Source organism: Silene latifolia, chromosome 1, assembly GCF_048544455.1.
Source record: "Silene latifolia isolate original U9 population chromosome 1, ASM4854445v1, whole genome shotgun sequence".
NCBI lineage: Eukaryota > Viridiplantae > Streptophyta > Magnoliopsida > Caryophyllales > Caryophyllaceae > Silene > Silene latifolia.
The window spans coordinates 152323868-152336447 of NC_133526.1; positions in this window are offsets into that span (position 1 = coordinate 152323868).

Here is a 12580-nt window from a genome sequence, read left to right on the forward strand (position 1 = left end):
AATTCATCTCTACCTTCTTTTCGAGGAACAATGGTAGTCCAAAGAAAGTTCAAAAAGAACCTCAAAGATGGCGACAATTTAGTTGTTAAAATTAGTCTCAGACGAAGTCGCATCTTGTTTGAAATACCGTTTCACTACTAACCTGTCATTAGGTGACATACTTCCCCATTCTACGCTTGGATTAATTTCGATTTCTCCTCTAGGAACTCGAGCCAAGTCGCAGAAATCACCAGTGGAGACACGTATAGATGTCTCATTAACCACAGCAAATAAATTTCCTTCCTTAAATTGAACAGTAGCATAAAATTGATATACCTCAATAGGAAAGACTGGACCACTTACAGCAACAATATTTTCCCATCCTTGATCTTTGAGAAAATTCCTGAAAAACCCAAGTGCTTTATATTGCTTTAACCAACCAATCGAATATACTCGTCCTGCGTGAATGCGGTATTGAGCAACTTAATTGATATTCCTTCGTTCTACTTGAGTTAATCAAAGATTATTCAGTCCATTGTTAGTGTAATCATCCATATGCTGTGCATAAAGAACACATGAAGAACCATCTTGAAGTATTTAGTTCTCAGTTTTCGAACTTACCTCAATTTCCGAAACCAATTTTCCCTTACCCTTAACCAATTTTCGTCTCTTCTTGTGGTTGTCGGGTAGGTCGGCGGACCGGGGGGACTGAGAGGTCTCGGGCGGCGTGACGGAGCGGGTGGTTCTCGGGGGTGATTGGGTGACCTTCTTTCTAACAACAACAGGTTTCTTGGATTGAAAACGGGTTGTAGGTTGATTTGCCATTATTAATTTTGAAGGTTTAGAAAAGTGGTTTTAGGGAAAAAGATGATTAAATTGATGAGAATTATGGAGAGATTAAAGGGGTTTAAATAGCATAAGGAGTTTGTGTTTTGGTAACCATAGAATTCTTAAGGAAGGAAAATAATACCAATTTCCTTATTTTTTTTTTGGTGCCTTCCTTTTTTTTTCGGTGCCCCTTTTTTTTTCGGCACTTTCCTTTTTTTTCGTGCTTTCTTTTTTTTTCTCGGCACTTCCTTTTTTTTTGTGCTTTCCCTTTTTTTTCGGCACTTTCTTTTTTTTTTCGGCACTTTTTTTTTTTTTTTTTGGTATTATCTCCTATTTCTTATATGATAAGAATAAGAAAAGCATCCTCTAGTTTGTGTTTAGGTAGGATTGTGAAGGAATATAATAAGATAGAAATATCTTTATTATATTTAGGCATTTTATTGTAGATTTTGTCAAATTTTTGTAAGAATATGTGATTATACAGAATATTAAATATTACCATACACATAAGCAAGATATAACACGTAAAATAAACATTATTTAACATAATTAAACTTGCAACAAAAATATACGGACACAATCGTACAATCTCATCTTCCTAGCCAGTCATTCAGGTTCCCAAACATAATTATGACGGATTTAATTATCGCTAATTAAACCAATCTCTAGTCTCAATAACTCAAAGCGTTTTCTAGCTAACGGCTTAGTCAAGATATCAGCCCATTGCCTTTTGGTGCTACAAAATTCAACTAAAATGTTGCCTTTCTCTACATGATCTCGTAGAAAATGGTGTCGAATATCTATATGTTTGGTCCTCGAGTGCTGAGCAGGGTTCTTAGAAATTACTATAGCACTCGTATTGTCACACATAATAGGAATACGACCTACATTTATACCATAATCACATAGTTCTTGCTTTAACCAAAGTAATTGAGAACATACCAGTCCAGCAGATACATACTCGGCTTCAGCAGTAGACATTGCAACTGAATTTTGTTTCTTTGATCCCAATGTGATGATACAAGGTCCAACAAACGTTGCATACCCAGAAGTGCTTTTCCTATCTAAATAGCATCCTGCATAATCTGCATCTGAATACCCTACTAGATCGAAACTACACTCAAGTGGATACCATAAGTACAAATTTGATGTACCAATTAAATATCTCAAGATATGTTTAACTACAATCAAATGTGACTCTTTAGGACACGATTGATATCGCGCAATGACACATACACTATACATTATATCAGGACGACTTGCAGTTAAATATAAAAGTGAACCAATCATACCTCGATATGTAGTCTCATCGACACACTTACCTTGTTAATCTATAGTTATCTTCTTGATATGTAGTCTCATCGACACACTTACCTTGTTCATCTATAGTTCATCTATTGATATCGCGCACTGACACATACACTATACATTATATCGTAAGATTTTGCATTATCCATACCGAATTTTCGAATCAGTTCCTTGATATATTTCTGTTGGTGAATCTTTATACCATCCTTTGTTTAAAGTACTTCAATTCTCCCATCATGCTCATTTCAAACTCAGAAGTCATTAGATCTGAAAAATACTTGCACAATTTTTCATTAGTAGAACCGAATATTATATCGTCTACATAAATTTGCACAACAAGTAAATTAGAACCCTCGGATTTTAGGAACAAGGTTTTATCGACAGATCCTCTTATAAAATTATTAGATAATCTGTCATACCATGCCCTTGGAGCTTGTTTCAAACCATATAAAGCTTTGTCTAATTTATAAACGTGGTTTTGAAACTTGCTATCTAAAAATCCGGGAGGTTGTTCTACATAAACTTCTTCTTCCAAATAGCCATTAAGAAATACAGTCTTAACATCCATTTGGAATAGTTTCATTCCTTTATGAGCAGCAAAGGCAATAATGAGACGTATGGCCTCAAGTCTTGCTACAGGTGCAAAGGTCTCGTCATAATCGATCCCTTCTTGTTGATTGTAGCCTTGGACAACTAGTCGTGCCTTATTTCTTGTAATAAGTCCTTATTGCGTTCGAATTGTTGAAGCTCATCTTTCATAGCAGTTATCCAATCAGGTTCAACAAGAGCTTCTTTAATATTGGTAGGTTCAATGGTTGACAGAAAAGAGAAGAACGAGCAAAAATTATTCAAGGACCTTCTAGTTTTAATGCCTTGTTCTAGATCCCCTAGGATTTTGTCCAAAGGGTGGGAGCTTTGATGTTTCCACTTTTTGAGAACTCTAGGCTCATTATCATTTGATGGACTAGCATCATCTTCAGACGAAGAATCATGACTTGTTCCCCCTGAGTTGGACTCGGGATTTTCTTCAGAAGTATTACTAACTTCATTAGAAATATCATGATTTGGATCGGAAGTTACAACATCATTAGGTATAACTTCAAGATCTTTTTCCTTATCTAAGGAAGGGTCAATAGTATCATTAACTACGGACTCATCACTTCTCTTAGGATCGTTTGCAGAATTATCTAGTTCATCATTGATACCTTGAATATCTTCATCTTCATTTAAGGGCTCATTTCTTGCTAAGAAGAAATCGGGCTCATCTGGATCCTCTTCTTCCTGTTCAACTTTATCAAACACATTATCTTCGTCAAAGCGAACATGAACACTTTCTTCTATGCGCAACGTTCTTTTATTGAAAACTTTGTAAGCTTTACTATGATCCGAATATCCCAGAAAAACAGCTTCCTCACTTCGGGGGTCAAATTTTCCTAAATTGTCTTTTCCATTATTGTGAACAAAGAATTTGCTCCCGAAGCAACGGAGATGTGATATATTGGGTTTTTTCCCTCTTAAGAGTTCATAGAGAGTCTTTTTCAAAATAGGTCGGATCATAGCTCTATTATGCACATAGCATGCGGTACTAACAGCTTCTGCCCAAAAACTTCTAGGGAGGCCACTACACAACAACATAGTACGAGCTATATCCTCTAGGGTTCGATTCATACGTTCCATGACACCATTTTGTTGTGGGGTACGTGGTGTGGAGAAGTTATGTCCCACACCATTTTCCCTACAAAATTCTATAAACAATTGATTATCAAATTCAGTGACGTGATCCATCCGAATCGAAATAAGCTTTTTATCATATTTATTTTGGGCAAGCTTCATTAATGCCACAAACTCATCGAAAGTTTCATCTTTAGAGGAAAGAAAGATTGGCCAGACATACCTTGAGTAATCGTCGACTAGAACAAATATATACTTTGATCCACCACGGCTTCTAACTTTCATAGGTCCACATAAATCCATGTGTACCATCTCAAGTGGTCGTTTAGTGCTAACTACTCTTTTAGGCTTAAATGAGGATCTAACATGTTTCCAGCGGGCACATGAGTCACACATTTTCTCTTGCTCGAATTTAATTGAGGGCAAGCCTTCGACTAAATTCATAGACTTAAGTTTCTTTAAAATAGTTGGACTAATGTGTACAAACCTCTTGTGCCACAAGCTAGAATCATCTGATGTTGCTTTCATACACGAGAAAGAATTTGTATTGACAACATTTAAGTCAATCATATACACATTCCTCATACGGTGACCCTCAAGTAAAACATTACTTGTACCTTCAATTATGATAAGACAAGCATTGGCATGAAAAACAACTTTGTTACCTTTGTCACATAATTGAGAGATACTAAGTAAGTTATGTTTAAGACCACTTACTAGATATACGTTATCGATTAAATGAGAGGTTGAAATTCCAATTTTTCTTACTCCAATAATCCTACCCTTCTTGTTATCTCCAAAAGTAACTTTGCCACCGAAGAAGGGCTCTAGTGAAAGAAAAAGATTTCTGTCTCCTGTCATGTGTCTCGAGCATCCACTGTCGAGATACCATAGATTATTTTCTTTCACTACTACCTGCAAATGAATCAAATACAACTTTTAGGTACCCAAGCTAAGTTGGGTCCTTTATGGTTAGTGACTCTATATATTTGATCCTTTATAACCCATACTTGTCTTATTATTCTTTTGGCTTTAACATTGGGTTGTCTTGGTCTTTGTCTAACAATCGGAACATAAGGTATTCTAGGTTTTATTCTAACAAAAGTAGCTCTAGGTCTAGTACCTTCATGAGACGCTCTAGGTTTAGAGTTATGAACTTTAGGCTTGAATGTATGCTTTTGATTCTCATTTATTTTGTTTGATTTTGAAGGAACAGATGAGTATTCAAAAGTCAAATCATAAGTCCATCTAAACTTATTATTATGTTCTTCATTATCGTTAGATTCATCTATAGTTGAGACATCATCTTCCACTATGAAATCACAAGTCTTAACAGTTTCGACATTCTTTTGCTTATCCAAAGCAAGTTTGACACAATTGACTTGAATATGTCCAGTAGAGCCACAGTAATTGCAAATCAAGTATTCTGGAAGATTAACATATTTTCTTTTTCTAAAATCGTGATCAGAAGGATTAGATTTGCATTTATCATGGTCTCTACGGCTATAGCATTCATGACTAAGTCCCATCTTCATGTTATTATCATATTGTTCAGTAAGGAAGTTTAAAACTTTTGTGCTTCCTTCCCATTTGTCATGAACTTTTCGTGCATGTAAGAGTAATTCTTTCAAAGACTCAATTTCTTTTTCACATTTCGAATGATCTACACTTGAATCCTTGGAAGAGTTACCTTTCTCAAAATCTTCACGAAATTTATCAAAACGTTCATTCAAGACACGTTTCTCATTTTCATGTTGTTTCTTAAGTTCAGATATACTATCACTAGCTTCTTTCAATTGCTTAGAGAGAAATGTAATTTCTCTCTTATGTTTGGAAACCACACTATCTTTGCCATTAAGTTCATCTTGTAAAATCTCATTGACTTTCTTCAACTCAGAAGTTATAGCATCACTAGCTGTAACTTTGGCTTGAAGATGCTTAATGTTGAGTTTGAGCTCTGAAGTTATGGCATCACTAGCCTTAACTTTTGATTCAAGAGCATTTTTCTTAGCATTTGTCATGTCTGAAGTTATAGCTGGGGTAGCCATAACTTTAGATTTGAGCTTTTTGGCTTTGGCTTTAGAAGTTGGTTTTCCTCAACAATGTCTAGAATTTGTTCCTTAAGGTCTTTTAACTCTAGACTTTGTACATGACAATGATCAAGGGATTGTTCAAAATACTTAATTAAATTATTCTTAGAAAGTTTCTTAACTTGCTTTTTGAGTTCAAGAAAACTTACCTCTTCATCCTCTGAATCTGAATCTGAATTTCCAACAAGATACATCTCAGCATTTGAAGCATTACTTTCATTGTCGCTGTCGGAGAATAGGTTTAAGACTGACGCTGCTTAGGCAAAGATTGGCAGTTTCTTCTTCATCTTCGGATTCGCCATCTTCAGAGTCCAAGTCTCCCTAACAATATGCCATCATAACTTGCTTGAATTCCCTCTTTGTTTTGTCACGTTGATTTTTGTCTTTAATTTTCTTCCATGTAGGGCAATCTTTGATCGTGTGATCATTATCACCACACTTGAAGCATCCACGGTTAGAGAAAGACCACTTTGACTCACAAGTTTTCTTGGGAGTTTTCTTTGATTTGTTATTTGTTTTATTTTGATTTTGATTGAAGGCCTTTTTCTTAAAACGTTTAACAAACAATACGGTTTCATCTTCAATATCTGAAGAATCATTAATCTTGCTAGACTCAGCTTGTAAGGCCATCTTTTTGCTTGTGCCAGCTTCCTCCTCATCCTGATTTAGAGTAATCTCGTGAGCCATTAAGGTTCCAAGTAGCTCCTAATAGGATAACGAAGTTAGGTCCTTACATTCTTCTATGATAAGACACTTTATGTCTCCATCTGCGAGACATACTTCTGAGAATTTTTCTAGCAATTTCCTCAGAGTCAAAAGTTCTTCCTAAATTCTTTAGCTCATTGATGATACTAGAAAAGCGAGAGGACATGCTGTCAACTGACTCGTTTTGCTCCATGGCAAACAGCTCATATTTTTGCATTAGTAATGCCATACGTTGCTTTTTGACAACAGTGGTTCCCTCATAGGCTAATTCTAGACCATCCCATATTTCCTTGGCAGATGAACTGGTTGAGAAACGATCGAATTCAGTTGCAATCATACCGTTTTGCAATAAGCTTATTGCTTTTGAATTCTTCTCACCCTTTTTATAATCCGCCTCAATATAATCCTCTTCATTCTTTTCGACGGTAGTGCCATTAATGGTTGCAAGTAAGATCTTATTCGGACCATTCTTGATAATCAACCAGCACTCCCAATCGTTACCTTTAATGAAATGGGTCATCATATTCTTCCATAAACCATAGTTCTTCCCATTGAATATAGGACACTTAAGGTGTTTGGAATCCATTTGATAAAAAATAAGTGCATCGGAAAAACGATAAATAAACTCAAAAAAAAAAATCAGACTCTAGCTGTTAGGCTATCAAGAGCACGAGGCTCTGATACCAATTGAGGAGTCTATTGATCGAATACGAAAGAGGGGGGGTGAATTGAGTATTAAAAACGATGACCACTTTTTCGAAATATATGATGTAAAATTAATTATTTGATTTTATTGATTAAAATCAACTAATTAATTTACTAATAAGCGCAAAATCGAAATAACAAAAATAAAGAAAGAGAGAAAGATAGACACACAGGATTTTGAAGTGGTTCAGTTTCACAAGTCGAAACCTACGTCCACTATTCTCGATTAATAATTTTTAGTACCTTTCTACGGATTACAAAAATTATCAATCCACTCGTATAATCAACTATATGATTATAACTCAGATTGAGTGTCGCTAAATACTCTAGATTGCTCTTACGTTAATAATAAAAGTACAACGATAAATACTAATCTCACGTTATGCGAGTGAGTATAATATCTTGTGTACTTAGTATCCTATAACAATTTCTCTTTGAGTGATTGACAAATATGATGCGCAACTTTTGTATAAGCAATTTGTAAAATAAGAATTAAAGCTCAAACAATTTTTGCTTAAATATTTTTCTCTTTGAAAGTGTAGATGTGTGTCACTGTTAATTGTTGAATGAAGAGAGGTATTTATAGTTGTAGGGAATTAGGGTTTTAGAATATTCTGGAAGGTGTGAAACCCTAAATAACTTGACGAACAAGTAGGAGGCTAGGGTTAGGGAATGGATCGGCCTCTAGGGTTTTCGGCCGGCCCCTAGGGTTTCCTTCGGTCCATTCGGCCTCCATAGCCCACAACAAATCGAGATAGAATTTTATTTGAAACCCTAGGTTGCATGACGACATAAATATCGTGTTACAAACCAATAATTTATTCAACTTAAATTCTTATTAAATAATTCCAATTATATAAATACTCTCTTATTCTTATAAAACATTAAAAATATATTTTCCAAAAATTAACGCATCATTTTTGTCTAGCAGTGAAGTTATGGCTATGAGGTCATAACTTCACTAACCTTTAAATCAAACAAAGTAAAACCATTACCGGATAACGACCTATACTATCTAATCTTCAGTAAATCTTCAGTAAACGAATCGTCTCTTCACAATACTCTCATCTTGAGTCTCGTGGTTGATTTCTGATCTTGATCTTGCTTGAATACAACGATCAAGTGTCTTCGAAGTTGTACCTCCTTGGTCCAAACTTCAAGCTTGCGTCATTGTAATTGTTCCTTTCTATATTAAGACTTAAGCACACAATTACACGCATATGTTTATAATATTAAGTCCACATACAAATCATTACTGTCATTATCAAAACAACTAATTAGGACTAAAGGTCCAACAGCAATCTTAGTATCCAACCCTTCAACAAACCTAGCAATCTTTTGTTCGAGCTTCTCATTGAGTTCACATTGCAATGTAAAATGTTCAAAGTCTCTAAGATATGACTCAAGTGGTTGTTGGTCTTGTTTAAGTTGTGTAAGCTTAATGAAAATGTCTTGGGTGTATTCTTTAGATATAAACTTCTCATGAAGCTTGTTTTTCAGTTTTAACCAAGACTTAATAGGTTCCTTACCATCCCTTCTCCTCTGATTTTTTGAAGTTCTCATACCAAAGGGAAGCATAGCCTTTGAGTTTCAAGATTGCAACTTTAAAAGCTTTTCTATTCGAATAAACTTTAAACTCAAAGACACCTTCAATGGTTCTAAAACAATCAAACAAATCCTCGGGGTTTAAGCTACCGTGAAAATCAGGAACTTCTACCTTTAAGTCCTTGTTGTGTTGTCCTTGAAATGCCTCGCCATAGAGTCCTCCGATTCAGAAAACGACTCCTCTTCTTGGACACCATGACCTCTTCCCATGAAAGCACGACCTCTCCCCCTTCCGCATGGTGGTCTCCCTATTCTTGGTGGTATTGGAATGTTAGCCATGATGGCATTGTAGGAATCCAACATCAAGTCGCATTTTTTAGAAAGTTGGGCCACTTGTTGTTCAATTCCGGCAAGCCTCCCTTCACTCATTGTTGTTTTTTGTATTTTTATTATAGTTAGGGTATAATGAACTCGCAAGAAAGACTTTTCCCAAGACTAAAACAAGATGGAATTGTGTTATAACCCGGCCATTGGTACCAAATTGGACTAAAACTTAAAGGACTCGAAAATTGGAAGATTTAAGACTCGAAAACATGCTACTCGAAGTTGAGTGAAATGGATATGATCTTGAACCAAGTACAAAGCCAAGATTCAAGCCTAAGACTTAATCCAAGCATAAAGTAAAGGATTCACTCAACTCCAAGCACTTAAAAATTTTTGGACCATATAGATATATGTTTAAGTTTTGATAATGACAAGTGTGTGCTTCGTTCTATATATACTCTTGCTCGTAATCGTTTGTTTAGTCTTTACTAGATTGACTTAGGCTTACAAGTTAAGCAAGTAATGTTATAACATCCTTTGGTTATAACATTGACGATTGGTGAAGCATCGTTCAAGTAATGTTATAGCAGCTTGAGCTATAACATTAAAGATTCCTAAAGCGTCAGATTGACTGTAACAAGTTTCAAGTATGATGATCACTCAATCAAAAGGATCGATCAAGTCTTTAACAAGCTCAAGATGAAGAGCTTATGATCAAGATAAAGAGAAGATCCTACTCTGAAGATCTCCAGGAAGATTAGCTAGTTTAGGTCTTCATCTAGTAACGGTATCTTAAGAAGAAATATTGGAAAAATAAAGTTATAGCCATTCCACCTATAACTTTACTTACCAAACTTAAAGTTATAGTTGTTTCTACTATAACTTTGAGTTGCAATTTTATGGCACGATTTTAATAGTATTAAAATCATTTTCAAAAGATAAAATTCTTCAAATATATTTCAAAATCATGTGTGTATATGATAGAGATGAAATATGGGTTATTATAATGAATTATTTGCATTTCTCTATTGGTTAGTAAAACGACATTGGGTCGTCATACTACCTAGGGTTTGCTAGTTTTTTTTAACCTAACCCTAATCCAAGAAGAAGGATTTTCGTCTAGATGGACACGGGACTAGGGTTTCGGCCGTTGGCTTTGAACCGTTAGGTTTCACAAGTCCTCTAGTACAAGTAATCTATCTAATTAAATCTAGCTTATATTTTTATAAGATATTCTCGTATCTCAAATATATGCTTGATTTAATTTATGTACTTATCTGAAAATCTTAAAGATATAGTTATGGAAAAATAAGATTTACTTTTATCTTATTTACTTAAACTAAATTATCTTGGATTAAATTAGGAAAGAGAGAGATTTATTTCTTGCAAAATAAACCGCCTACCTCACGGCACTTGTAGGGTTTCGTGAAAAACCATATTCCTCTCTTCTACTATAAATACACATGATCATTCTTCATGTAAAACAAGCTTTTCGAAATATTAAAATCTCTTGCAAATAATTTTAAGTTTAATTTTAATCAGTTATTTTTATTGTTTTGCATTTGAAAATCCTTGCGAAAAGTCGTGCTCTTAAAGTTGCATATTATTCTTAAGGTTACGTTACAAGATAATAGTACTTCATATTGTTTCTTACTCGTTCAATTGTGTGAACACTTAGAAGAACAATCAAGTGCTTTCTTAGTAACTTAAGATAGTCAAATCGAATATCTAGTGATATTCAAATTGAGTTATAGCTAGAGTTAGCTCTACGAGTTGGGTTGATAATTTTGTAATCCGGAGAAAGGTACTAAAATTATTAATCGAGAATAGTGGACGTAGGCTTCGACGTGTGAAGTTGAACCACTTCAAATATCGTGTGTCCTTACAGTTTTTCTTTTCGTTCATTTCATCACGTTCATAATCACTTAGTTAATTAGTTAAAGTTTAAATCAATAAACTTTAAGTAATTAATCATTGATATAAAATAAAAAGTGGGCATAAGTTTTTAAATACTCAATTCACCCCCCCCCCCCCGAGTATTTCGGGTGTGATAGACTCTTCAATTGGTATCAGAGCCTCCTGCTCTTGATTGCCTAACCGCAAAGAGGCTAGATCCGTCTATCTTTTTATGTTTTTATTTCATTTTCATTCCGCTGCCTTACACATGTGAAATGGATTCCAAGTATCTTAAGTGTCCTATATTTGATGGGAAGAATTATGGGCTTTGGAAAAACATGATGACACACTACATAAAAGGACATGATTGGGAGTGCTGGACGATTATCAAGAATAGACCAAACAAAGTTTTGCTTGCATCTTCGGAAGGCACTACCTATGAGAAAAATGAAAAAGACTATATTGAGGCTGATTACAAGAAGGCTGAGAAAACCTCGAAAGCGATAAGCATGTTACAAAACGGCATGACATCGACCGAATTCGATCGTTTTTCTTCTTGCACTTCGGCCAAGGAAATATGGGATGGTCTTGAGTTGGCCTATGAAGGAACGTCGGCGGTTAGAAAATATCTTATTGACTTGTTGATTCAAAAATATGAACTTTTTAAAATGGAAAAGAATGAATCACTCTATAGCATGTCAGCACGATTTTCTACCATAGTCAATGAGCTCAAAAATCTTGGTAAAACTTTTAACTCCGAGGATATTGATAGAAAAGTACTTAGGAGTCTAACCAAGAAATGGCGTCCCAACGTCACGGTTATGAAAGAAGTCAGAGATCACACTTCTCTTCCTTATGCAGAACTTATTGGTGCTCTCATGGCTCATGAACTCGTCCTGGATGACGATGAGGCCGAGTCCAGTAATAATAGGAGCATGGCTCTACAAGCTTCTGCTAAGGAAGAAGAAGATGTAGAAATAGAGGACGAAACCGTTTTGTTTGCCAAACGATTTAATAAACGAATTTTCAGAAATAAGCAAGCAAAATCGTTTAACAACAAGTCATATAATAAAAAAAACTTCTGAGTCTAAGAATACGTTTGCTAACAGAGGATGCTTCAAGTGCGGAGAATCCAGTCATATGATTAAGGATTGTCCCACATGGGAGAAAATTAAAGACAAAGCAAAACGTGAGAAGACCAAGAAGGAATTCAAGCAAGTGATGATGGCATCATGCTGAGGAGATCTCGACTGAGGACGACGAAGCATCAGAAGAAGAAGAAGTTGCTAACCTATGTCTAAGCAACGTCAGTCTTGACCTCTTTTCAGATAATGAAAAAGATAGCGTGGACTCCTACTGCTGTTTTCTAGGAGATTCCGATTCAGAAGAAGAAGAAGAGGTAAGCTATCTTGAACTTAAGAAAAGTGTTTAGAAATTGCCTAAGAATGCTTTAATTGAATATTTTGAGCAATCTCTTGACAAGTGTCACGAACAAGAGATGGAATTGAAAGACTTGAAAGAACAAATTC